Source organism: Lepisosteus oculatus, chromosome 22, assembly GCF_040954835.1.
Source record: "Lepisosteus oculatus isolate fLepOcu1 chromosome 22, fLepOcu1.hap2, whole genome shotgun sequence".
NCBI lineage: Eukaryota > Metazoa > Chordata > Actinopteri > Semionotiformes > Lepisosteidae > Lepisosteus > Lepisosteus oculatus.
In genome coordinates this window covers 14816280-14843662 of record NC_090717.1, presented here as the reverse complement: position 1 = coordinate 14843662, position 27383 = coordinate 14816280, and the positions used below count along the sequence as shown (strand labels likewise).

At 40.5% G+C, this 27383-nt stretch overlaps 2 long non-coding RNA genes across 5 annotated transcripts in view; one reads left to right on the top strand and one right to left on the bottom strand.

Moving 5' to 3' along the window:
• The window catches only part of LOC138224493 (uncharacterized), a 142102-nt gene that overhangs the window by 9679 nt on the left and 105040 nt on the right, over positions 1-27383 (bottom strand). For both annotated transcript variants that reach the window (XR_011182988.1, XR_011182987.1), the window contains exons 3-5: positions 13061-13781; positions 1787-1904; positions 51-182 (exon numbers count right to left, since the gene is read on the bottom strand). This is a non-coding gene — a long non-coding RNA (uncharacterized lncRNA). The remainder of the gene's footprint in view (positions 1-50; positions 183-1786; positions 1905-13060; positions 13782-27383) is intronic.
• Positions 1416-6065, top strand: LOC138224492 (uncharacterized). Of its 3 annotated transcripts, none has more exons than XR_011182986.1 (6): positions 1416-1505; positions 2720-2874; positions 3001-3127; positions 3737-3797; positions 4036-4128; positions 4808-5023. It is a non-coding gene; the product is annotated as an uncharacterized lncRNA (long non-coding RNA). The 3 variants fall into 3 exon arrangements; XR_011182985.1 differs by lacking the exon at positions 4808-5023 and adding an exon at positions 5753-6065 and having other exon boundaries at positions 1417-1505; XR_011182984.1 differs by having other exon boundaries at positions 1417-1505; positions 4792-5023.

The following is a 27383-nucleotide window of genomic DNA, read 5'->3' as shown; positions in this document are numbered from 1 at the left end:
CAAGTGCCATACAGACTTCTCCCAGCCTTAAGAGCTCACCCCACACTGACCTGCATCTCCAGTTTTCTACAGTCCAGCAGAGACTGGAACATCAGCATGTTGGACAGAGAAGGGTCTTCCCTGATGTCCCAGTGAAACTGTCAAGTCAGGATATAAAGCCTTTCCTGTTGCCAGTTTGAGCTCTACGAAGAGATCACAGTATTTACCAACAAGAGTTTCATACACTAAAACAAAATGTATAAGTGTTGGGGAAAACTAAAAATTGTCTAAACCAAAAGCAAATAGAGACTTCACACTAATCTTAACTTCACTCCATACTCTCAAGTATTGACACTTCTTAAAGTTTTTAAAAACACATCTTTGCAAAAGCTTTACAATTCTTCAACTCCTGGTTAAAAAAAGCATAGCAAAATAATTTACCTTATATAATATGACATTAAAAACTAACAACCACCACTCTAATAACATAAAGCCTCTCTTTTACCTGCTGTAGTAAGAGACAAAGAGAGCCAGACACACACCCTCCTGGGCTGCCTTGTTATAAGCCTCATGATGACCTCACGGCTGTAGCTAATTCACCAGGGGCCAATCCCAACGGCTCCTCAAAGGGCCACTACCAAACCCCCAACGCTCCTAATACAACACACACCTGCTTCCAACGACCAAACAAGCATTAGCCAGCTAACCTATTGATCTCTCATCCCAAAGCCAAATTAATTTCCAAATGACTACCAAGAACACTTGTTAAATAGCACCCTGCTCCTGTTATTCAATTAGTTGCAGTTTCTTAGTGATTAAACCACCTTTTTATCCCTTCAAATTTCACTCATAAATGGTGAAAAGTGACTTGAAGCCAAACTGCAAATTATTCAAGATCCTTAAAATGTCCTTAATATAATTTCAAATGTTCAAAGTGTATATATATATCCACACTGTATATCACATATATAAACACAACATGTTTGGTTGTGTAACAAAACATAACTGCAACCTTGATATTAACTTAACATAAAATTTTATTTGGTCAAAACCATCACTAATCACACAGAAAAAAAACACAAGAAAAAATAACACTCCTACACTCCTGAGGAAAAAAAAACATTAATTAAAAAAGTTAATTTATTTGACAAATGAACATGGTGGGAGTACAATAAGTAATGGTTGGGCTCTTAAATTTCACATTTATATCTGCAGATGACTAGAAACTCATCTCTCCTACATATGTGTGTGTTTACAAGGCTGTTTTTTTATTCAGTTCAGTTTATTTGTTATATACACAAGTACAATTAAATCCTTATTCACATGTATGGTCCTATAAAAAGACATTAAAGAACACCCCTTTTAACTGTGGGTTAAACCTGTTTCACAGCCACTACGACTGTCACCTGTGGATGCTTTGCTCCTCTGTTTTTGCTACATTCCAAGGGGGAGGTGCCAGCCCTGCTCAGGGTATAAAACAGATTACTCCCTTTGCTCCTGTTTCCATTCAGTGGTTCAGAACAGGGGTGAGTACAGGCTGCTCTGTGGGGTAGAATATGTTCTTGAGATTTGCTTTAAGTTTACAGGGCTGAACTAGTTGGCTTTTCACTTTCCCGGGTTAAAGGGGACTACCACTCCTGGACTGGAGCAGCAAGTGTTTGTATTGTTGCTAAATACTGATTTAAATGACTTTTTACAAGGTTGTTTAATCAAACACTTGATTATGACCATTTAGTTTGCATTCCTATAATAGTATAATCATTATATTTCATAGGTAAAATATAACTAGTATACTTTTCTTGATTACCTGGTAGAAAGCAGCTGAGCTGCATGAAGCCATTTCTGGTGGACTATTGATACTGTAGGTGGGTACCTGCATCAGCATGCGCAGTCTGCAAAGGAACAAGTAATATGCGTATTCCATGCTGAAAAGAGAAGAAAGAAAACACATTTCAACTGTGAAGCCTTCTTTTTGTTTCCAATTGATTTTGGCTTTTTTTTTTGCTTGGAAAACTGGTTTTACTCAGGTTTCTTGTGGAGGTGCCAGCCCAGCTTAAGGTGTAAAAAGTCACTGCTCCTGTGTTCATTCAGCATTTATAAAGTGGTGACATCTGGCTGTTTTTGGGACAAGCCTCTTTGTCAAGTGCTGTTTTTCTCTAGTTGACTTTTTTAATGAGTGGGGGCTCTTAGATTCGTTCACTTGGCTGGTTCTAGTAAACTGACTGGAGTGCCTGTTCCTGATGGAAAGGTCAGGATACTGTGAGCTGGGTAGGTACACTGTAGCAGTGTCCATTTTCCTTCATGTGGAATCCTTCTGTTAAGCTATGACACTTTCCACCTGCCCACCAAAGTGAGGGTTTCCCAGTTTATTGAAAATAACTTTTCCTGAATCTTGGGAAACAATTCCAGTGGCTCTTAACTCTAGAGAAGTGGTTCCCAATCCTGTTCCTGTTGACCTTGTTTCAGCTCAGCCCTTAGTTACACAATCAAATCCTTCATTGACTTTGGTTTGTTCCCTGCTCTTACTCATGTTGGAGATTTAAAGTAATATATTGTAAGTTAAATAAAGTCCCAAAGGTGTGCAGGTCACCAAGACTTGGAACTACTGCTATAGAGCATAGATACCCCGTCTTGGCCCGACAAACTTACTCTTCAGGTTTTCCATGTTTTTTTTAAGAATTGGCACCTAATGAGCAGTGTTAACCAGAGCTGCTGTCCTTGTCCTTCATTTCCCAGCTAGAATGAACCAGGGTTTGGGAAGGAGGACCCGTGGACCCCTGTGAAGTGTGATCCTGAGAACAGGAGGTGCTGTACTCCTGCCATTGTGGGAGTCCCAAACAGTGCTTAGCCACATCACGGAGGCAGACGCCTTGGGTTCTTTCAATAAAGGGCTGGGTAATATGCTTATGTGATTACATAAAAGCTGTGTACCTCTACCCTTGAGAAGGATAGACTATGGCTTTGACTACTAAACTTCAAATGGCCTATCAATAGTATCCCTTTTCCTTACCTCATGTACAGCATCAAACCCTGGGAGGTGGTTCATCTTCAGTGCTTCTGTCATTTTTGCAAAACGTGATGCAGAGCTTTCTTCCTGGTGCACACTGTTCTTTAGTAACACTTGCATCTCGTGTAGAGCATGGAAAAGGTGAGTAAATGTACTAGTTTCCCTGAATCACAGATTCAACTGCACAGGTTATAACTGTGTAATACTGTTTACAACACTAGTTTATGCCAAGTTTTGAACTATAATGGCATTTTAAGTGATTGATTCATCAATGGTGTAGTTTTTTAATCTGTTACTATTGTCTTTTTTTCCCATAGGCAAGTGTACTATTCTAGGTTTATAAAAGTTATAAATCTTACCATCTTACTTGAGTGCAACATGTAACACTGCAAGTGTTAATCCAAGGGCTCAGTACTGCAATTAAACTGGGGGGGAAGTGGAGGTGAATGCTGGACACATTCCTACTGGAATAGTGCTCTATAGGCAATATTAAAATTATCTTCCGGTTTTAAGGCTCAGCAGTGGAAACCAATCTATTGTTCACTTTGCAATTAACTCTTTCTTGTTCCTTTACAACCAAAAAATGTGGACAGCTTCCTCCTCAAGCACTTACTAGTTTAAAACATGATTTTTTAGCTTCTGTGGTACTAGTAATACATACCTACTACCTGCAACTACAACCAGCATGTGGTGGCAGTGCCAGATGAGATTAAGTGTCACAAGTAGAAGTTCACACCCATGTCTTTCCAGGATATAATCTGGAGTTTAACTGTCTGCCTATGCTGAAACAAGCCATCAGTCCTTTAAAATGGTAACTATCATTGGTTAAATGTTTTTTATTTATATAGTTAACTGACTGTTTTAGAAATGAAGCTTTTCCATTGCCTTTCCAGTCTGACCTTAGCAGAATCTCACTACTCTTTACAAAATCCACAAGGTGGCCAAGATCAATATTGGTCACACCTGAAGAAGGCTCCACGGCCGAAACGTTGTGTTCTCTTTCTTCTTTTTTTCAGCATGGAATAAACCTATTACTTGTTCCTTTGCAGCCTACGCATGCTGACGCAGCTACCCACAAGATCAATATTGTCTTCTGGATCTGTAGCAGCTTCACATGTGCACCTCAATGAAGGCTGACATCAGTAAGGAGGAATTGAGACCCAGTTTAACTACTGCAGTTTAATTTAGATCTCTTGTACCTATTGGGCGGAAGAAAAGTTATTTTTTTTGTGGAAGTGATTTCAAAAGCTAGGGCAAAGCCCACAGAGCTCAACCAATCGTTGACAATGTGGCAACTGCTTTACCTCAAATGTTTGTCTTCAGAGTACAAAAAAGTATGAGAAAGCAGTTGGGGAAAAAATACTCAACTCCATTTACATATTAAAATGTACCTTCTTCCACTGTTCTCTTTTGCCCAGTCCCACACAACCTTCCTTAAAATACAGGAGAAATGGTTTTGCTCAGAATGTTCATGACTAGACTAACCTATCAAGTTTAAGTTGTTTTCTGATAGCGGTAGGTTTTGCACCATGAAATTTGAAAATGCTAGATGTAAGTAGGTTACCTTTTTTCAGAGAAAAGTAATGTATTTATACATATTGTGAATTTTTAAACATACAATTAAAGAGTGTTTGCATTAAAGCTTAATTAAAAATATTATGTGCGATAGCTTATGTAAAAAGCAAACAAAATATACAAAAGTGGATGACTGTAAAAATTAAGGTACAACAGAGTTCCTCACGTATTCAAGCCTGGGTTCAATTTTAACTTGGCAATATCACTCTACACTGCATCTCCTGTTCCAGTTTGCTCTTTCTCCAGGCCTTCACTCTGCACTACAGCTCCCAGTTCCAAACCTGCACTCCAGTCTGCACTGTGGTTCCTGGCCTTTGCCCTGGAGCTCTGGCCTATTTTCTGCTGGTTCTCTTGCCTGAGTTTCCAATCTACGTTGGGAGGCAGCCTTCATCCTCTAGGACCCCAGGGCTCCTCTAGTGCAGGCACATTTCATTCTTACGTCAATGTAAACCATCCAATAAAATTAGCAGGTCTCAACCAACAGACTCACAAGTAAACCAGAATGAACAGTGGAAGAAGAGTATTGAGTGAGCTATCATGATCTTCACTGCCTACTCAACCATAAGACAAATCTCTTAATGAGCACTAGGACTGGCTAAAGAAATTACTGTTGTTAATAAGGTCCAAATTATAATTGCTAGACTTGGACTATGCAGAAACTGATTTAAAAAAATTGAAGTGATTGTCCAAAATTTGAGGTTCCAGAGGCTTCACTTCTGCTCAAAGTGACTGGGGTGAGACTTTACTGAGAACCCTGGGCAGTAGCTGTGGTTTTAGAGCAAAGCCATGAAAATACAGCTGGATGCTTCATTCACACATCCTGCTATACCATGGTAAAACCAGAAGGCATTAGCTCATGCTGAAGGATCTATAACTAGTAAGATGACAGAATATTGTAGGACATTTTTGCCTTGTTGTTTGGAGGTAATGCAGTAAAATTCCTGTGAAATCTGTAACAAACACTCCCAGTTTATCTGGTGTTTATCCACCCCTCAACTCTTCCTTCTCCTCAGCCTTGATCCCCTAGACATGTTTAAAACCAATAAACATGCTACCACTGTAGGTGGTACTCAGTCTTAAGGTGTGTTATACAAGGTTACAAGAACAATATGTTTACAAGTCCAATTGAATTATCAAGAGTGTGAAAGTTAGATAAGAGTTTTAACTGCAGTTTTGTCTTTAAACTTGAAGGTATCATGCTCACTGACCTCCTGGGACCATCAGGACTACACACCAGTGGGAAAGCATTTTGGCACAAACAGGCATTCAAAGGGTCTGAAAAAAGGCATCATAGTATTTCCAAGAGTAACTTGGATAATCACCATCATGGCCTGCCTGCACCACCCAAAAAGACAATTTTTCCTGTTCAAACAAGTTTGCCTACTTGTGCCACTGTAAAATCCTGGGAAGGTTATTCCGAAAGAAGCAGCTCTCCCCCTGTACTGTTCTACTTAGTTCTGCAGGACTGAGGCTACAAATCAGCACAATAAAAACTCAGTCAAGACCTGGCTGTGCCTTCTTGAAAGGTGCATCATTGTTTCATTAGAGATGGACACAAGTAGGCAGGTTTCACATGCAAAAGAGCACAACCAATGAACAAAGTTCTGGACTTTAAATCATGCACTATGTACAACCAGAATTAGTCCTGAAGTGTGTAGAAGAACAATAAAAAAATAAATATGACACTGAGGACAGTAATGGAACAGCACAATCGTGTTCCTCAGGAGAACCTCAGATGGCTTTAGATAGATAGATACTCTATTGATCCCGTGAGGGAAATTGCAGTGCAACAGCAGCTTAACACAGACAACACAGCCACAGTGTAACGAATTACATAATAATAGTACAATACATACAATACAAGAGTTACTCACAGTCCGGACACAGAAAGAACAAACTAGAACAGAACAGTACACAGAAAAATCGTATCACACATATAGATGTAAATATAGATATAAATGTATTGCACAGGTCCCTGGCATATATTGCACAAAAAACGGTTGTAAACAGGGAAAAAGAAAGAGAACAGATCGCTGTCAATGTTGCCTCTGCCCAGACGCAAGGTGGATGTGTTGTACAGTCCTATGGCAGAAGGCAAGAACGACCTCCTGTAGCGCTCCCTGTTGCACCGTGGATGAATCAGTCTATTGCTGAACGTGCTCTTCATTTCTGCAAGCCTGTCATAGAGGGGATGGGAGAAGTTGTCCATGATGGCCTCTATTTTGGACATCGTTCTCCTCTCAGCCACTACCTCCAAGGGGTCCAGGTCAGACCCAATGACAGAGCTTGCTCTCCTGATGAGCTTGTTCAGCCTTTTAGAATCCACTGCTCTAATCCCAGAGCCCCAGCACACCACTGCGTAGAAAATGGCACTCGCTACCACCGACTGATAGAACATATGTAGCATCTTACTACACATAATAATTCAGAAATGTATGTACTTGAAAAATAATTGTACTGTTTCATCACCAACTTACAAATCCTTTTTGCAATCAATTTCAGTACGTCTCTTATACCAGCCACACGAAACAATGAATCACTAAGTGGATGTTAAAGTTTAATTTATCCCATATTCCTTCTTCCTTATATTTTTCCACTTTTTGCACAAATTCAGGTAATTATCTTTTCTTGAATTTCCTGGAAACTAGTTAAAGAGATCAAAAGCTCTTGGGATCCTAAGAGGTGACCACTGCATTTAAACTTGAAAGTTTTTAATACCATAAACCGATATTGCACTAACCGGGAGCATTTCCAAATCCTACATGAAAAACAGACAGCTCCCCTCTTTCCAACACAAGCACAAGTCTGTTACAGATGGCTGCATTAGACTGTTTCCCGCACATTAAATGCACTCTGTGCAGAAAATTAAATTGCTTAAGTTGATGATGTACAGAAATAGACACTGTGTACAGTACATCTTTCCAGACCCTATTCCGCTGTTCAGCCAGATCCTTCTCCCAGATAAACTCAATCGCATGACATGCTGATACTCCAGAGATCCTGTTAATTCAATATAGTTGACAGGCTACATGTGTATAAGTTTTAAATAGACCTGTGAGCTTCTCCTCGATTCTGACGCTTTTAAAGTGTGAAGAGTGTTTTAAGAGCTGCACTGCGAGCTGCAAATCCATTTTTGTTTGATTACATTTTTCATCAAATACACTCTGCTGAAAATTAAATTGCAGACGCTTATGATGAGCAGAAATAGACACTTTGTAATTCAACATAGTTAACGGGCTACATGTTTAAGTTTTAAAGATCCCCGTAAGCTTCTCCTCAATTCTAACAATTAGGTGAAGAGTATTTTTACAAACTAAAGTCCAGCTCATAGTTAGTCTTGAAAAAAATCTAGGAGCGTTACTTGGAGACTAAACAATTATATGAATATTTGTGGATGTAATAAATTAAGATCTCTGTTGCAAGATGACAATATCCTCACTGTTACAGTATATTGGAATTCCTCATTTATAAAATGGGTTGATTGGAAAAGCAAATGTGGATGCTGCCGAATAAATATTGTATAACTAATAAGGTTAAGGAGGTTTCATAAAAAATAATTAATCATACTTACCCAGTTGAGACCCTTGTTGTCCAGCGATTTAAAATTGAGATAAGTGATAAATGTGTTTTATTGTGACAGTAACTTTTCAATATTTATTTTGGTTATGTCCCATGGTAAAACCTTTCTAGACTAAGTTGCAAATTATATTAAAAAATAGACCAATATTTATATTTGCTTTGAAGAAATATATGGCATGTTCAATCTCAGCCCCATCGAAAACGATTCAAAAATATCATTTGTAACTTTATTAGAATGGCACATTATCATGTACACAAAATGAAATGGTCTGGGAAAAATCCGATGTTTGAGCATTTTAATATGGATGTAAAGGAGAATCTGCAGACTGTTTCAAATTGTAAAAATATGAAAGCGGTGCAGACTTCAATTTGTTTAACCTTTTTATAATTTGTATTTATTTTGTAATATGTACCCCTGTGATGCTTTTGTCTTGAAATGTTATCTGTACTTTTGTTTGTATTGTGTTCGATAATGCTTACATTTTTTAAAATTAACTATTAATAAATAAAATTTAAGAACTAAAAACTATTAAACTTTCATTCTGTTAACGGTATTTTCAATTTAAAAAGTTTTGAAGGTGAAATTTTGCTTAATGGCCACAAGGTGGCGCCATTGCACCATTTCTGTAAGAATCAAAATGTATTTTTTCAGTTTAATTCCACGGATCGGCCAACAGAGGGGGCACTTCTCCTACTGCTTCTATTGAATTCATCATAATTCCTTTCACTTATATCGCGCTTTTCTTGACGGGAAGATGTGATGAATTATGGAAAATGAAGCCTGTGCACTGTGGATTTGAAAACTATTTTAAGTTTCATGAAGGATGAATTATGATAAAATGATACATGTCTGGTGGTATTTGCAATATTCTCAAAATAAACAACAGAGCGACATCTTAATAATCTCACACAACAAATATTAGAAGATCCTTCTTTTATACCTAAAAGCTTTCAGATGTTGAACAATTAAAATATTGCTTGCAGGAATCCAATTACTGTTATGAACTTTTTACAAGCTGTCTGATTTAATTTTAATCTTATGATATGCATTATGGTAATGTACGTTGTTGTATTTTATTATTGTCATGTATGTTTTATGTTTAAGGTTTTGATGAAAACAACAAATTAGCTTCAGGACACTAAAGATGAATTAAATTATAAAGTAGATAAATAAATCATAGTATTGCAACCATATTTACTGGCAACCACACTATTGTCTAATTTTGGTGCTGCTCTTAATCTTGTCAGTTGGGTTGCTGATTTCCTTACAGACAGAACTCAGGGCCTAAGCGTCAACCATACTTCGTCTCAAGCTGCATTCTTGCACAAGTGCTTCCCGAGGATCTGTATGGTCCTCCTTTCTCTTTGTTCAGTGTACAATTTGTACATTACCAGTCAAGTAAGACACATTTGCAGACAACTGTTATTAGTTTCTTGCAGGCAGATGTGTGGGGTCATGGGCCAACTAGAGAAGATTTTGCCACCTGGTGCAAACAAAACTACTCCAAGTAAGTTCACTGTCAGCTCAGCTCAGCTCTGGGCATCAGTGTGGTGGACTGTGCTGTAAGAGTGCCTTCACTGTCAGGCCCCACTCAGATCAAGAGAGCACAGCAGCACAGGGACACACTGACACAGCCCAGCCAGCTGCATGACCTGCACCAGGCACACAGATGGACTCCAAACAGCCATGAATGCTAAAGAGCCCTAAAGACAAACTTCAAACAAAAATAAACTGCATTTCAAAACTCAAAGAAGGCTCTACAGCTAAAACATTATTTTCTTCTCTTTTCAGCAGGGAATAAACCCAGTACTTGTTCCTTTACATTTCACAACATTCTGTATCAAACCAACAAATTGGACATAAATTTAAATAATTAATGTTTTTGAGAAACTAGCCTTAAAATCAAAATGACAAACTTTAAAATGAAACCCCATCAAAAACAAAATCAAACAATTTGAGATAGAGTGCAGAAACACCTGAAGCAAACTACCAGAACTAAAACAAAAACACAACCACACCACTCTGATCTGCACCACAGATACTGTGAGATGGTTAGACACCACAAGCACACCCTAAAGAAGAAAAGCACAAGCACAGACAACTCTCAACTAGAGAATAATTTGTGTAAATTTTATATATCCTACAGCACGTACACTATAGGAGTCTATAAATCAAAAGTATGTCTAGGAACAATGGAACCATTGACATAAATGAAAACCAGCAGAATTAGCCTCCAACATGGATAAGTCTGAAAAATATACTGTGAAAATCTCTACCAACAGATCCCAGACACAGAAGCATTAGACCAGAACACAAACTCCAGGCCCTCAGACCAAGACAGTCAACAATGTTTGACTCGAACTGCAGCTCAGACCTGAAGTAAAGCCTGCTCAACCTCATCCTGACGGCCGGCTGTTTCCCTGAGGCCTGGAATCAAAGACTGATCACGCCCGTCTGTAAGAATGGAGACAGATTCGACCCCAACAGCTACCAGGGCTTCAGTGTGAACAGCAACCTGGGAAAGGAACTCTGTCGTATCTTGAATATCTGATAACCGGCCCTCCTTACTGAGCACAATGTAAGAGTCAGACTGGTTTCCTACCACATCGCCACACATCCCATCACATTTACACCTGGGCACTGCCAGCCCATTTGGACCCAGAACAGCAGAGCCTGGCACTGCTGGAGCAGGACTGTCACACCTGGGCACTGCCAGCCCATCTGGACCCAGAACAGCAGAGCCTGGCACTGCCAGCCCATCTGGACCCAGAACAGCAGAGCCTGGCACTGCTGGAGCAGGACTGTCAGACCTGGACACTGACAGCCCTTCTGCGTGAGACCAGAGTCTTGGTTTTCCAGAAGAGATCCAGATCTCAGGAAAACAGAACAACACACTGAAGAACAACACTTTGGAACACAACCAACTACACATACCTCTGACTGACAATCAGTTCATCTGGGAGTTTTCCTGGCAGTGAAGTCACTGAAGGAGCCGGCACACAGGGCATTCTATGCCAGTAAAAGGGGGCTCTACAACATCAATCCCCCATACAAAATTTGGCTGTGAATATTCAAAAGTAGTGCAATCAGACATCAGACCCACTGCCCTATAAAGCAGGTAAATGTGGGATCCCCTCACAGAGCAGGATTACACCAAATGGGACAAACACCCCGTCGATACTCTATGAAAAAGAGTAAAAACATTTTTAAAAACATCCTCCAAACTGTAATGCTACAGAATCCTAAACAGACAATACACACTAGCTGGATATTTGACCAGGCTAAAAAACAGCAAAGAGATACAGACTCTGACAAAGTACAGGTTCAGAGACCACAATCAAGCCATAGCAATGGGCTGACAAAGACCCGAATGTCCAGAGAGGACAAGCTGTGCTCCCATTGCCTGAAGACAAAAGCAAAGAAAAATACACTTTCTGCCACACGGTGAGAAATATTCTTGGACAAGACAAACATTCTTCACCAATAAAACAGATCGTATCCCAATCCTGTTAGAATCAGAACAATGTCGAGTCCTACAGGGAGAGAAATAATACAGTCTGTGATCTCCTGTCCCATCCTGAGGAACAGTCAGCCTGTTTCTCAATAATAATAATACAGTGTGTGATCTCCTGTCCCAGCCTGAGGAACAGACAGTGAGCCTGTCTCTCAATAATAATAATACAGTGTGTGATCTCCTGTCCCAGCCTGAGGTACAGTGAGCCTGTTCTATAATGTAATGTTCTGTGTTGGATGTTAGGTGTAAATGTCCTGTGTAAATCCTGTTTGATCAGTCTTATTGAAACTGCTGTAACTTGTGCACAGCTCTGCTGGTGTGTGAATCTGAATTGGAGGAGGGAAGGAGTGCTGTCAGAATGTCACTGCTGTTGATCTTCCAGCCCTTCCCCACATCTTCTCCGTCACACATTTGCGCAAAGCCTGTTCCATCCTAGAGGACCCTCCACACCCTTTTTTTAACGATTTCTAATCCCTGCCCTCTGAAAACAGATACAGCTTTCCCCCTCTGAAAACAAACAGGGTCAAGTTCTCATGTAGACCTGCGGCCACAACCCTGCTCAACAGATGACTCTCTTGGGCATGTGCCTGTGCATTGTCAGCTTGTGTGCTTTTCTATATATTGCCTGCTGCCATGAAACACATGTCCACCTTGGGGATAATGAAGACTCCCTTTCTCAAGAAAACAACGCATCTGAAAATGACTTTTCTACAAATGTTTTCACCCTCTGGTGTCAAAGTACTGCATCTGCAGGAAGGGGTGCTCATCCATCCATCGTCAAGCAGTCCCACTCTACAGCACATCAGGGAGACACCTGTGAAATCAGTGCCTTCCGGTTGCTTTACAGATATATTATGTAATACGATTCGTATTTTTAAGGTCACTAACTTTTCTCTATAATTTCTCAAAAGCGCAATTCTTTTAAAACTTTTTTTTATTGTAGCAATAAAAATAGATACAATACAAACACGAGTATATACAGCATATCAATAATGTCATCAGGGGTACATAGTATAATATAGTTACACTTCTGAAAAAAAGATTGAACCAGGTTAATAAAGATAAGGGCTGATATAGTCTGAAAATACACTTTTACATCTATTTCATTTCACTTCATATATCTATAATAGCGTGCATGTATAATAATTAAGTCAATTAAAAATATATTTTCATGCTCTTTTCAATGAGATTAAAAATTAACATACCATCTGTGTAATTAAAGTAAGGTTAATTTTAGCCTCTTTATATAAATTCGCAAATCAGTCCAGAATGTTTTTACAACACAACATAACCAAAATACCTGTTACATTTCAGGGCTGGTTTCAGAAAAGTCACAGTTATCATCTATATTGATTTTCAATTACTGCGTAACGAAGAGTCTTTACGGAGGCGCTTTAAGACTCACCTCCATAGACTCGTTTTTTCTGTCACCTCCCGCCGGAATTCAGTAAAGTCCCGGAATGTAAACTGTGTGATTGGACGAGAGCCGTATCCCTCCCGCCTCCTGCTGAAATCTCGGCGCTGATTGGACAAAGGCTTCGTCGCTCGGATTGAGACAGGTAAATCCATGGTGATTGGCCTAGTGCCGCTTCACTCATGATGAGGGCGGTACCTTCGCTGTAGTACACGGAAATCCACGGTGATTGATCGAGAGCCGACTTACTCAAGTTGATGGCGGTATTTCCGTGGAAGAACATGGAAGTCCATCGTGATTGGTCCAGAAACGTGTCACTCAAGTTGAGGGCGGTATTTCTGTCAGCTACAGCATTGTCCTTGATCAGAAAAACCCTGATCATGTCTATGAAACCAAACAGCACCTTCTTTAAGATGTCAAGCTCAGGAGATTTATGTTCTGAGTCTTCTTTCACCCCATGATGAGCTTTCCTTTAGGCAGAGGTGGTTGCAGAAAGAGAGTGGGACTCAAGAAAACAAATTAAAAGCAAATGTGTGTGTGTCCTTGTGGAAAAATAAAGCAGAAGCCCAGTTCTTGCTGTCTTGCATGGTCATTTACCCATCGGTGCACTTCATGATCTGCTCAGACCCTAGCGAAGCACAGGGGCCTCTCAGCCCTCTCCTGAAGACCCCTGCTTGTCCACTCTGACTGCCCCTTCACTGCTCCATCTTGTCTGGAAAACAAAAGAGCACAAGTCACTGCAGGAGTAGGGGCCACCTTCTGTACCTTTCGTTATAGGAAAGAGGCCATTCAGCCCATGCAGCCTGTTCAGGAGATAGTAGCTAACTGACCTGCTGAAGTCTTCCAGCTGTTTCCTGAAGGGTAAAAACAAGGCTGGGGTAACTTGTTCCATACTCCCACAACCCTTTGTGAAATGCCATTCCACATACAGATGCAGCCATTCAAAACAAGCGGGCGATACCGCATTATTTTCTGGCGCGCTTGACGCAGTATACTGCAAGTTACGGTATTAATACCGTATATTCTCGCATAGCGCCGCATGATACCACAAGTAAAATAATAGTAGCCTGAATTTCCGCAAGGTGGAGCTAATAAAGCTCAACCTCTCATGTTTGAGCTGTCGCCATCAAAGTCTTTACCGAAGATATTACTAATAGTATTAATAATGAATGACCTTGGACAAGCTGTAAAGTATTGCCCTGGTCCACATTCACCATGCCTTTCACATGCTCATAGAAGATTGATTTAGGAACATGTATACTGTACTGTATACAGTATGTATATGTATATTTAATGTCTTTACTGTGCCCGTTTAAGTATTGAATATTTATATGGAATTTTACCATAACGTGTGTGAAATCCATAAACGATATTCGTTTTGGAACATAAACATACAGTATGTAAACTGTATATGGCTGGTCTCGGTACTTTAAAGAAAAAATACACACCAGTATTCCATTTCTCCCTAAACATTTTAAGCATCGCAGTCTTTAACTAACCTGAAATAACATGTGTATAAAAAGTGGTAGTTTTAAGCTTTTCTGCAAATACGCTCGATACCAGAGTCAACAAACATACTTTTAGAATTTGATTAATAGGAAATATAATGTGGAATCGTGTATCTAAAGAAATTAATAACAATATAATTTGGTTTATGTCAAAGCGCAATGAAACCTACAGTATAACTTGATTCTTATGGACGCCCAGTCCCGCCAGGGATTAAAGAAAAACATGGAATCGCGTATCTAAAGAAATAACAGTATACAGTAACTATGTTCATGCACAAACAGTAGCATGTTACATTATTAATTTGGGGGTCTCCTCTTGCCAGAAAGCGTGGTTTTGGAAACCACCCACCTGCTGCAACCAGTCCAATCCCAGGATACAGTCCTCACGGACTGGGGCAAGGTAGAAGGGGTGTTTCACCCTCGCAGCCCCAAAGTGTACGGTGAGCGCCCTGGGGGTCCGGCTGCCTTGGTGCCCGGCAGGACACCAGGCCGCAGCAGGGTGATGGTCGAACCGGTGTCGACGAGGGCCTGCAGGGTCTGCCCTCTGTGAGCCAGGGAAGGAATAAGCCAACTCTTGTTGAGTAAGCCGCCCCTTATGCAAAACCAACACCCCTCCCCGGTTCTAGTCAATTAAGCCTAGCTTTCTTAACTAGTAAGTACTGTACTTCCTGGGTTTTTGAGGGGGGGAGGTGTCTTTCGCTGGAAATCTCGCCCCCTTCTACTTTGAAAATACCTGTGAAACCGGTTTAATTCCTCACAGCCAGCACTCCCGCAGAGAGGGGGGTTGTACTTGCAGTGTGTACAGTAGATGGGAAAGCCAGAGCCGACCGCTACGCCGCCCACGTGTTATGCTCTTCGTTAATGTCTAAGCCGGAACACATCATTATATCTCATTTTGTATTTCTTAAAAAAAAAGTCATTTGCCCAGCCTTACAGTATTGTTGTTATTGTTTTTATCCTGTAAAGCGCTTTGAGGAGCCACCTTTAAAGGCGCCATATACAATAAAGTTCATTATTATTACTATTGTAAATTTGCTGGACAGAGAGGTGAACATTATTACGCAGAAGACAAAGATAGCTATTTACGTTGCATTGTGCTGCTGTAATACAGTTTTAAATAATTAAAAGTCTAAACAGTATCAGCTTTATTTATGGGTTTTAAATAAAGGCGATTTAAACGCGATTTAAATCAGTATAAATGTTTATATTGTAACGCATAGGTGACTATTCATTGTTATTAAAATGACTTAAATTCGATCATGTTGTGATATTTAGAAATATAAATTTGTTTTGTGCGAGTGAAGTTTTATTTAATCTCTGACCCAGGGAAACGTTTTATTTTTTCAAAGAAATGTTTGTTAAAAAAAAAGTCATGGCTCCCGCTGGATTCTGGCTTGTGTTGCGGTACATGAATATAATGATATCGTTATTAATTTCTTAAGAACCGCGATTACATATTCCATATTCCCTTTTAATCAAATTCTAAAAGTATGCTTGTTGACTCCGGTATCACGTTAGTTAAAGACTTCGATGCTTAAAATGTTTATGGAGAAATGGAATACTGGTGTGTATTTTTTCTTTAAAGTACCGAGACCAGCCATATACTGTATGTTTAAGTTCCAAAATTAATATTGTTTATGGCCTTCACACGCGTTACAGTATGCTCCTATTCTTTTTATGCTCAGCTACTAAGATTTCCCTTCAGTGGTAAAATTCCATATAAATATTCAATACTAAAACGGGCACAGTAAAGACATTTAAATCTTTCTATGACCGACCAACGCACCACGAGTGCCCCTGTCGGTCATCCAATCACGTACCGCGGTATTTTGCATCGTGACGCACGAGGCCGTAGCCAATTACCTCCAGCGCGTGTCTGTGCCGCGCACTTTGAATAGCTGCATCTGTAGTTTCCCCTCGTGCTTTCTGGATCACGATTCACTTCTCATTCCAAAGCAGGCTGCCATGTTGATCTTGTCAATAGTTACTTTTGACACTGATAAAGATATTCAGCAAAAGCCTGTCGTACATAAAACCCTCCCAGAGTTTAAACAGGAAGACGGTTCTTCTGTGCGCATGTTAAGGTTTCCCAGCACTGTGTAACTTGGAAGCGAGTGGGTGGGGATGAAGGCGCGGCTAACGCGCTCTGCACGACTACCATCATGACCGAGCTGACCGCACTTCCCACAGGACACCTAGAACACAGAGCCACTGCGGTCAGCGGGGGGACAGCCCCAGCAGTCCCACCCACTCCACTGCCAGAGAGCAAATCTGTTCTGGGGAAACGCAACAATATTGCTGCAGCATAAAATAGGGTTCCTACGTTATCCTTTTACATTGTTGAAATAATGCAAAACTTGCCAGGCGATAAAGCACCGTATGTAACAATTACTGCATGTATTCCACGTACTCTTTATTAAACGATAGGGTTATTATCTGAATTTTATTTATTTATTTCCAGAAAAAAACCTCTTTCGTGTGGACTAAAGCGAACAAGCTGAGCGTTTCGCCTGAATGACTCGCAGGTGGGATGAGGTCTCGGTGAAGGCGGGCCAGGGGGATGAGGTCTCGTACTTGGACCTGCTAGAAAACAGCTTGTGGCCACATTTCGCACACAGGTAGATACCTTGAGAAAGGAGCAATCATTACAGCTGATTAAAAGCACGAAACGCGGAGCAGGCATTAAGACGCTAGACAGCACAGGCGGTTTTGTATGCTGCGGGGTTGTCTTTGAACCGCACTTTGAGAAACACGGCGGTCCGTCCCCTTAACTAGCTGAGCGTATCGTCCCTTGAACTTATTAATATAAACAAATATTTTTTTACAAGTTTTGGAAACAACGATCGGTGGAAAAAATCGTGTACATCTTTTTTCGGGCTACCTTGTTTGCACTGTTCTTAAAATGTCCCCCAAAAATTAAAATACGACAAATTTCGAAAACAGCAAGAGAGATCTGTCTTGCAAATATTCGCTTCACCTGTATACCGACCGACGGTCTAATACGGTTTATATTCAGTTACTTTATCTGCAGCCTATTATTAATAACTATAATGATAGATGTGGCTTAAAATAAGTTTGATTTTGTCTTCTTGTTGCTACTTCGTCTGTTAAACCCACTGACACTGTTACGAAAATGTACTGGGCACTAGTTATATCACATTAGGCTGTTATCGATAAAAATACTTAAAAATGCACCCGCTTACCCGGCTTGAAGTGATCTTTATAAATCTCGTCTTCTAGGAAAGAGCAAAAAGACATTTTGCAAAACTAAAAGTTTGCCGTAACTCTACGATTTCAGCTGAAACGTAACTTTCGAGCGTCTTCTGTTTGCAAGCGTCTACCAGCCCGCAGGATCAGGTGGCCAGACTCAGATCACGTGACGGGGGGCTTCTCCTGTAGCGTGTGACACAACCACTGATGCTAGATGGCAATGATCCATCACTTCTGCCAAAAGGCTATAGCTTCTAGCTGAAGGTCGTAGCTCCTTTCGTTTGTCCTTTTGGATGCAGCATAGGGCCAGTGCAAAGGCACGGTTTATGTGATGCAATTACTCGTGCACTGGTTTTGAAAATGTTGCACCAGAGATCAGCACCTGCTGGTACAGCAACATCACGTTTTTGTTTTTCTTTAGCAGTCTGTGTCCCATCTCAGGCTTGTCAATCAAATCCCTAAGGTGTCTCGGTGACATGGTTGGTATGCTCTCCGTGATGGTGTTCTTAAGTTTAAATGTAGAAGACGTTTGCTGATAGGTGTGGTTTGCGTTGAGGTCTTGGACAGCTCTCTCTCCAGTCTCTCACTGCCTCAGCTTCAGCCCTGCTAAAACATCTTGGATCAGAACCTACCAAAGTGCTGCACAAACCAAACAAGTCTGCCTCATCCCCTGGGACACACAAACACAGCACAAACCGGGATACTCCGGGGCCCTTAGGGAATATATATGGGCCAGGAGGGAGACAACAAGCAGAAACAGACCCTGAAAGGCTCAGAGCTCACAGACCGGACAACAAAGGTAAACCTGGCTAAGAGAGAGGACAGGCTGTGCTCCTACCGCCAGCAGGGAGAAGCACAGAGATGCACTTTCTGCTGTACTGCACAAAACGCTCAAGAATCATATAAACATTCTTCACAATCATATACACCTGCCAAAACCACAACAGCTATCAATCCTAATGGGGTAGAAGGGAGAAAACGCATTAGAGATGCAGCCCAGTTTGGGATCTTCTGTCACAGCCTGAGGAACAGAAAATGACTCTCTCAAATAATAATAATAATAATAATAATAATAATAATAATAATAATAATAATAATAAAAGTTATTTGCTTAAAATGTTCTACTAATTCCTTTTGTATTCATAAAAGTTTAAATTCATTAGAGAAACACATAATAGATTTTTTCAATTAAGTTTAGTTATGAAAGACGGCACAGGAGGTACACAGTATGTGTTTGCCAATCTGTGCTTCGTTTCACGAAAAGGGAAGAAAGAAACAAGATTGTGGTGGTGGATGTTCAGTAGAAGTGTGTTCATTTTATTACGATTGATCCATTTCCTAATGTATGTTTTTTTTTATCTAAGTGCATTTGGACGCCCAGAGCCATTCCGCTGCAGAGCTCAGCTCATGCCTGCTGGGCTGTAGCTCTGCGGACTGCAGCACGCGGCAGCACATCTGGACTGCAGCGAACATCTGGGGGCTCTGCCGAACAACAACAGCAAAGTGTCCACAGGCAGGCTTTCCCAAAACCTGGCACCCTCTCGGCACCCTGCAGCGCAGTCAGAGGGAGAGAGAGAAATCGGGGGAGCCACGTGCACTCGTGTGATCTTGATGGTTTTGCACAGGTGAGTTCCCCATGCGTTGTCTACACACAAGGCAGCGAGTGTGTAAAATGGATTTAATATGCGTCGTGTGCAGAGCCCTCTCGGGTAAGACATAAGATCCATCCTATTGTTATTATCTATGGAACAAGAAAGTCTAAAATGTATAATTCACGAATTTTTTTATTTGCCCCTGGATTTATCTCAAGAGAGTTCACAGTCAGTAACCAGCGATTCAAGTTTGTCTTTTGTGGTCATGTACACCACTTTAGTAAAATGAGTGCATGAATGATTCTTTGTGTATAAACCATGCATCCATTCTCATATACTATATTTATACAGGAATGTGATTTGCTCTTACAGCATGTCAGGCTCTTCAAAGTCAGATCTCCTTGCACCAACAAGCACTGAAAAAGAGCGTTAAAGGTGCCAGCATTTCAATCTCCTCAAAATCACATTTGTCCAATGCAATGCCAGGGAACCTTGAAACAGAAGGTCACTTAATACTCAGCAGGTGTCACAATTCCAGAGCAGAGAGTCCTGGACAAACTCTAAATAAAGCAGGCTGTATTTACTGGTGTCACCAAAATTGTCCCTGTGTGCTTGTGTTGTTATGGACTGGCATCCCACCCAGAGAGTAGTCCAGTCTTGCCTCACTGTGTTTGTTGGATAGTATCTAGGGCTGCTCCTCTCTTACCAGCACTTTCTGATAATGCTTGGCTGAGTGGCACTTCCTACTTCTGAAACAAAAACCTTCAGAATATATCTCCCATGATGTGACCACAAAATCCACAAAATAGCATGGTGTCAAAGCAATCAAACTTCATTGTGAGAGTGATTGACAAAGGAAAAATGTTTTGTACTGTATGAAGAACATATAAATACATGGAAAGCCTTGCAGAGCCTATAAACAGTTGGAATGTTGTTTCTAGTTTTTTACATACATTTTAGGCAAAACTACGCTATCCATGCCAGTACAAATCTAGCAATTAGCTAGTCAAATTAAGATAGTCATGTTGTGGGAAATCATCTGCCAAGATTATATTCGCAGGCTTTAAAATCAAAAGCACAAGAGAGAGAAACCCAGGCTGTTAATCTATAGTGATGGCCTGGCCTGCACTCTGCCCTAAAGACAATGAAGTCTAGGTCAACACCGGCAGAAGTAGGCAGAGATGAGGTTAGGCCATGAAACAGACTTGTCCACATCATCTAGACTGCTTGTCTAGTGTAGATTAAGAGCAATAACAAAATGATTGTAAAGCACAAAGTGGTCATGGTTTTCTATAGTAGGCTGTGCCAGAATCAATTAGGACAGATACATTTGATTAATTGTGAAAACTGCTACTGTCATGGTCCTAGATGTACAATATAACAGTGTTATGGTTTACATAAACGTGTTTTTAACTGCAGAATTACAAGGAAGCCAAAGATTGTGTGGAAGTCTAAACATTTATTGAGTTTGAGGACACTTGGCATAACCGGCTGGCTGAGACCCATCCTCCCGGCCATAAAACAAGCAGGCTAGGACCTCCAAGCTCAGTGAAAAGGCAACCAAGGGGTAGCTGTAAGTGGAAATGGGCTGGAAGAGGGATGCAAAAATGAGCGAGGAAGAGGAGAGGCAGCTGTGCGGTATAACTGGGAAAGAGAGGTAAATACAGTACATCAGGATTAGTTGTAAGTTGTGGTAGCTGAGCTTAATCGATTTGGCTGCCTTCCTCCTCTCCAAACATTTGTTAGAACTCCATTGCTCAGTGAGGAAGTCAGAGAAATGTTTGGTTTTTAAAATAAGCAATACAATACCCATGACACTCTAACTTACTGAAGGGTTAGAAAAGAATCCACGCACTGGCACGGGTCTTACTGACTGAACAAGACTGAATCAGATCAGTCAGGGGTCTGTATACCCCCTGTACAGCAGTGTGTCGAATTTGCAAAAAGTTTGCCTGGGAGATGCTCAATACTTTGAAAACGCTATGAGAATTTGAACCAAGATGCCAAAAATGACAGGGATGGATCATGCTCTATCTTGTTGTCCAACATGATCCAGAAGAATCGCAAGGTTACCTTGTTGCAACTCTGAAAGAAAACTGCTTCTGTTGAGGAATTAACAGAACTTAAAAAACCAAACTCATCGACAGCTCAGTCTCGCTTTAACTTTTAATTCACAGACTACCACCATTAAAACAGACAAAATGATATTTTGAGCTAAACTTCAGTGTTATTCCTAAGAGCTTGACACTAAATACACTTAAAATATTGTAGTGCAACTACTTTCAGTGTGTCTTAGGAATCTGGAAGTCATTTGCGCATCTCACGGGGCAACTTTTTGAACGTGCCGTTATCGAAATGTTCCGAAGGGCTCAAGCTAGGGTTAGGGTTGGGGTTTTAACAACACCTAGACAATTTGTGATACATTTGCTGTGCTCCAGAATGCATGTGAAATGCAGGAAAAGTGTTCTGTGCCCGTATCCTCGCAAACAAAATTTGGCCCAATTTTGCTTTTTTTCATAAGCCGCGCCGCGCGCCTGTCGAAAAGTGGTCAAAAATCTCAATTTTCAAAACACACTTTCAACATGCTAAACCATCTCTTTTTGAACTGTTTTACATTTTAAACCAGACAAAATGATACGTTGAACTTAACTTCAGTGTAATTTACAATCCTAGAGTGCTCACGGCACAAATCAAGGGCCTTTCAGGGGCCATTTCAGCAGAAGGTTACAAAATAAGAAATACTGAGCAAGGACAATGAGCTTGACTCTAAATACACTTAAAATATTGTAGTGCAACTACTTTCAGTGTGTCTTAGGAATCTGGAAGTCATTTGCGCATCTCACGGGGCAACTTTTTGAACGTGCCGTTTTCGAAATGTTCCGAAGGGCTCAAGCTAGGGTTAGGGTTGGGGTTTTAACAACACATAGACAATTTGTGATACATTTGCTGTGCTCTAGGATGCATGTGAAATGCAGGAAAAGTGTTCTGTACCCGTTTCCTCGCAAACGAAATTTGGCCCAATTGTACTTTTTTTCATAAGCCGCGCCGCGAGCCTGTCGAAAAGTGGTCAAAAATCTCAATTTTCAAAACACACTTTCAACATGCTAAACCATCTCTTTTTGAACTTTTTTACGTTTTAAACCAGACAAAATGATACGTTGAGCTTAACTTCAGTGTAATTTACAATCCTAGAGTACTCACGGCACAAATCAAAGGCCTTTCAGGGGCCATTTCAGCAGAAGGTTACAAATTAAGAAATACTGAGCAAGGACAATGAGCTTGACACTAAATACACTTAAAATATTGTAGTGCAACTACTTTCAGTGTGTCTTAGGAATCTGGAAGTCATTTGCGCATCTCACGGGGCAACTTTTTGAACGTGCCGTTTTCGAAATGTTCCGAAGGGCTCAAGCTAGGGTTAGGGCTTTAACAACACCTAGACAATTTGTGATACATTTGCTGTGCTCCAGGATGCATGTGAAATGCAGGAAAAGTGTTCTGTGCCCGTTTCCTCGCAAATGAAATTTGGCCCAATTTTGCTTTTTTTCCATAAGCTGCGCGCCTGTCGAAAAGTGGTCAAAAATCTCAATTTTCAAAACACACTTTCAACATGCTAAACCATCTCTTTTTGAACTGTTTTACGTTTTACACCAGAAAAAATATGTTGAGCTTAACTTCAGTGTAATTTACAATCCTAGAGTGTTCACGGCACAAATCAAGGGCCTTTCAGGGGCCATTACAGCAGAAGGTTACAAAATAAGAAATACTGAGCAAGTACAATGAGCTTGACACTAAATGTACTTAAAATATTATAGTGCCGCTACTTTCAGTGTTTCTTAGGAATCTGGAAGTGATTTGCACATCTCACGGGGCAACTTTTTGAACGTGCCGTTTTCGAAATGTTCCGAAGCGCTCAAGCTAGGGTTAGGGTTAGGGTTTTAACAACACCCAGAAAATTTGTGATACATTTGCTGTGCTCCAGGATGCAAGTGAAATGCAGGAAAAGTGTTCTGTGGCCGTTTCCTCGCAAACGAAATTTGGCCCAATTTTGCTTTTTTTCATAAGCCGCGCGCCTGTCGAAAAGTGGTCAAAAATCTAAATTTTCAAAACACACTTTCAACATGCTAAACCATCTCTTTTTGAACTGTTTTACGTTTTAAACCAGACAAAATGATACGTTGAGCTTAACTTCAGTGTAATTTACAATCCTAGAGTGCTCACGGCACAAATCAAAGGCCTTTCAGGAGCTATTTCAGCAGAAGGTTACAAAATAAGAAATACTGAGCAAGAACAATGAGCTTGACACTAAATACACTTAAAATATTGTAGTGCAACTACTTTCAGTGTGTCTTAGGAATCTGGAAGTCACTTGTGCATCTCACGGGGCAACTTTTTGAAGGTGCCGTTTTCAAAATGTTCCGAAGGGCTCAACCTAGGGTTAGGGTTGGGGTTTTAACAACACCCAGACAATTTTTGATACATTTGCTGTGCTCCAGGAAGCAGGTGAAATGCAGGAAAAGTGTTCTGTGCCCGTTTCCTCGCAAACTAAATTTGGCCCAATTTTGCTTTTTTTCATAAGCCGCGCGCCTGTCGAAAAGTGGTCAAAAATCTCAATTTTCAAAACACACTTTCAACATGCTAAACCATCTCTTTTTGAACTGTTTTACGTTTTACACCAGACAAAATGATACGTTGAGCTTAACTTCAGTGTAATTTACAATCCTAGAGTGCTCACGACACAAATCAAGGGCCTTTCAGGGGCAATTTCAGCAGAAGGTTACAAAATAAGAAATACTGAGCAAGAACAATGAGCTTGACACTAAATACACTTAAAATATTGTAGTGCAACTACTTTCAGTGTGTCTTAGGAATCTGGAAGTCATTCGCGCATCTCACGGGGCAACTTTTTGAACGTGCCATTTTCTAAATGTTCCGAAGGGCTCAAGCTAGGGTTAGGGTTAGGGTTTTAACAACACCCAGACAATTTGTGATACATTTGCTGTGCTCCAGGATGCACGTGAAATGCAGGAAAAGTGTTCTGTGCCCGTTTCCTCGCAAACGAAATTTGGCCCAATTTTGCTTTTTTTCATAAGCCGCGCGCCTGTCGAAAAGTGGTCAAAAATCTCAATTTTCAAAACACACTTTCAACATGCTAAACCATCTCTTTTTGAACTGCTTTACGTTTTAAACCAGACAAAATGATACGTTGAGCTTAACTTCAGTGTAATTTACAATCCTAGAGTGCTCACGGCACAAATCAAGGGCCTTTCAGGGGCAATTTCAGCAGAAGGTTACAAAATAAGAAATACTGAGCAAGGACAATGAGCTTGACACTAAATACACTCAAAATATTGTAGTGCAACTACTTTCAGTGTGTCTTAGGAATCTGGAAGTCATTTGTGCATCTCACGGGGCAACTTTTTGAACGTGCCGTTTTCGAAATGTTCCGAAGGGCTCAAGCTAGGGTTAGGGTTGTGGTTTTAACAACACCTAGACAATTTGTGATACATTTGCTGTGCTCCAGGATGCATGTGAAATGCAGGAAAAGTGTTCTGTGCCCGTTTCCTCGCAAACGAAATTTGGCCCAATTTTCCTTTTTTTCATAAGCCGCGCGCCTGTCGAAAAGTGGTCAAAAATCTCAATTTTCAAAACACACTTTCAACATGCTAAACCATCTCTTTTTGAACTGTTTTAACGTTTTAAACCAGACAAAATGATACGTTGAGCTTAACTTCAGTGTAATTTACAATCCTAGAGTGCTCACGGCACAAATCAAGGGCCTTTCAGGGGCAATTTCAGCAGAAGGTTACAAAATAAGAAATACTGAGCAAGGACAATGAGCTTGACACTAAATACACTTAAAATATTGTAGTGCAACTACTTTCAGTGTGTCTTAGGAATCTGGAAGTCATTTGTGCATCTCACGGGGCAACTTTTTGAACGTGCCGTTTTCGAAATGTTCCGAAGGGCTCAAGCTAGGGTTAGGGTTTTAACAACACCCAGACAATTTGTGATACATTTGCTGTGCTCCAGGATGCATGTGAAATGCAGGAAAAGTGTTCTGTGCCCGTTTCCTCGCAAACGAAATTGGCCCAATTTTGCTTTTTTTCATAAGCCGCGCGCCTGTCGAAAAGTGGTCAAAAATCTCAATTTTCAAAACACACTTTCAACATGCTAAACCATCTCTTTTTGAACTGTTTTAACGTTTTAAACCAGACAAAATGATACGTTGAGCTTAACTTCAGTGTAATTTACAATCCTAGAGTGCTCACGGCACAAATCAAGGGCCTTTCAGGGGCAATTTCAGCAGAAGGTTACAAAATAAGAAATACTGAGCAAGGACAATGAGCTTGACACTAAATACACTCAAAATATTGTAGTGCAACTACTTTCAGTGTGTCTTAGGAATCTGGAAGTCATTTGTACATCTCACGGGGCAACTTTTTGAACGTGCCGTTTTCGAAATGTTCCGAAGGGCTCAAGCTAGGGTTAGGGTTGGGGTTTTAACAACACCTAGACAATTTGTGATACATTTGCTGTGCTCCAGGATGCATGTGAAATGCAGGAAAAGTGTTCTGTGCCCGTTTCCACGCAAACGAAATTTGGTCCAATTTTGCTTTTTTTCATAAGCCGCGCGCCTGTCGAAAAGTGGTCAAAAATCTCAATTTTCAAAACACACTTTCAACATGCTAAACCATCTCTTTTTGAACTGTTTTACGTTTTAAACCAGACAAAATGATACGTTGAGCTTAACTTCAGTGTAATTTACAATCCTAGAGTGCTCACGGCACAAATCAAGGGCCTTTCAGGGGCAATTTCAGCAGAAGGTTACAAAATAAGAAATACTGAGCAAGGACAATGAGCTTGACACTAAATACACTTAAAATATTGTAGTGCAACTACTTTCAGTGTGTCTTAGGAATCTGGAAGTCATTTGTGCATCTCACGGGGCAACTTTTTGAACGTGCCGTTTTCGAAATGTTCCGAAGGGCTCAAGCTAGGGTTAGGGTTTTAACAACACCCAGACAATTTGTGATACATTTGCTGTGCTCCAGGATGCATGTGAAATGCAGAAAAAGTGTTCTGTGCCCGTTTCCTCGCAAACGAAATTTGGCCCAATTTTGCTTTTTTTCATAAGCCGCGCGCCTGTCGAAAAGTGGTCAAAAATCTCAATTTTCAAAACACACTTTCAACATGCTAAACCATCTCTTTTTGAACTGTTTTAACGTTTTAAACCAGACAAAATGATACGTTGAGCTTAACTTCAGTGTAATTTACAATCCTAGAGTGCTCACGGCACAAATCAAGGGCCTTTCAGGGGCAATTTCAGCAGAAGGTTACAAAATAAGAAATACTGAGCAAGAACAAGGAGCTTGACACTAAATACACTCAAAATATTATAGTGCAACTACATTCAGTGTGTCTTAGGAATCTGGAAGTCATTTGTGCATCTCACGGGGCAACTTTTTGAACGTGCCGTTTTCGAAATGTTCCGAAGGGCTCAAGCTAGGGTTAGGGTTGGGGTTTTAACAACACCTAGACAATTTGTGATACATTTGCTGTGCTCCAGGATGCATGTGAAATGCAGGAAAAGTGTTCTGTGCCCGTTTCCACGCAAACGAGATTTGGTCCAATTTTGCTTTTTTTCATAAGCCGCGCGCCTGTCGAAAAGTGGTCAAAAATCTCAATTTTCAAAACACACTTTCAACATGCTAAACCATCTCTTTTTGAACTGTTTTACGTTTTAAACCAGACAAAATGATACGTTGAGCTTAACTTCAGTGTAATTTACAATCCTAGAGTGCTCACGGCACAAATCAAGGGCCTTTCAGGGGCAATTTCAGCAGAAGGTTACAAAATAAGAAATACTGAGCAAGGACAATGAGCTTGACACTAAATACACTCAAAATATTATAGTGCAACTACTTTCAGTGTGTCTTAGGAATCTGGAAGTCATTTGTGCATCTCACGGGGCAACTTTTTGAACGTGCCGTTTTCGAAATG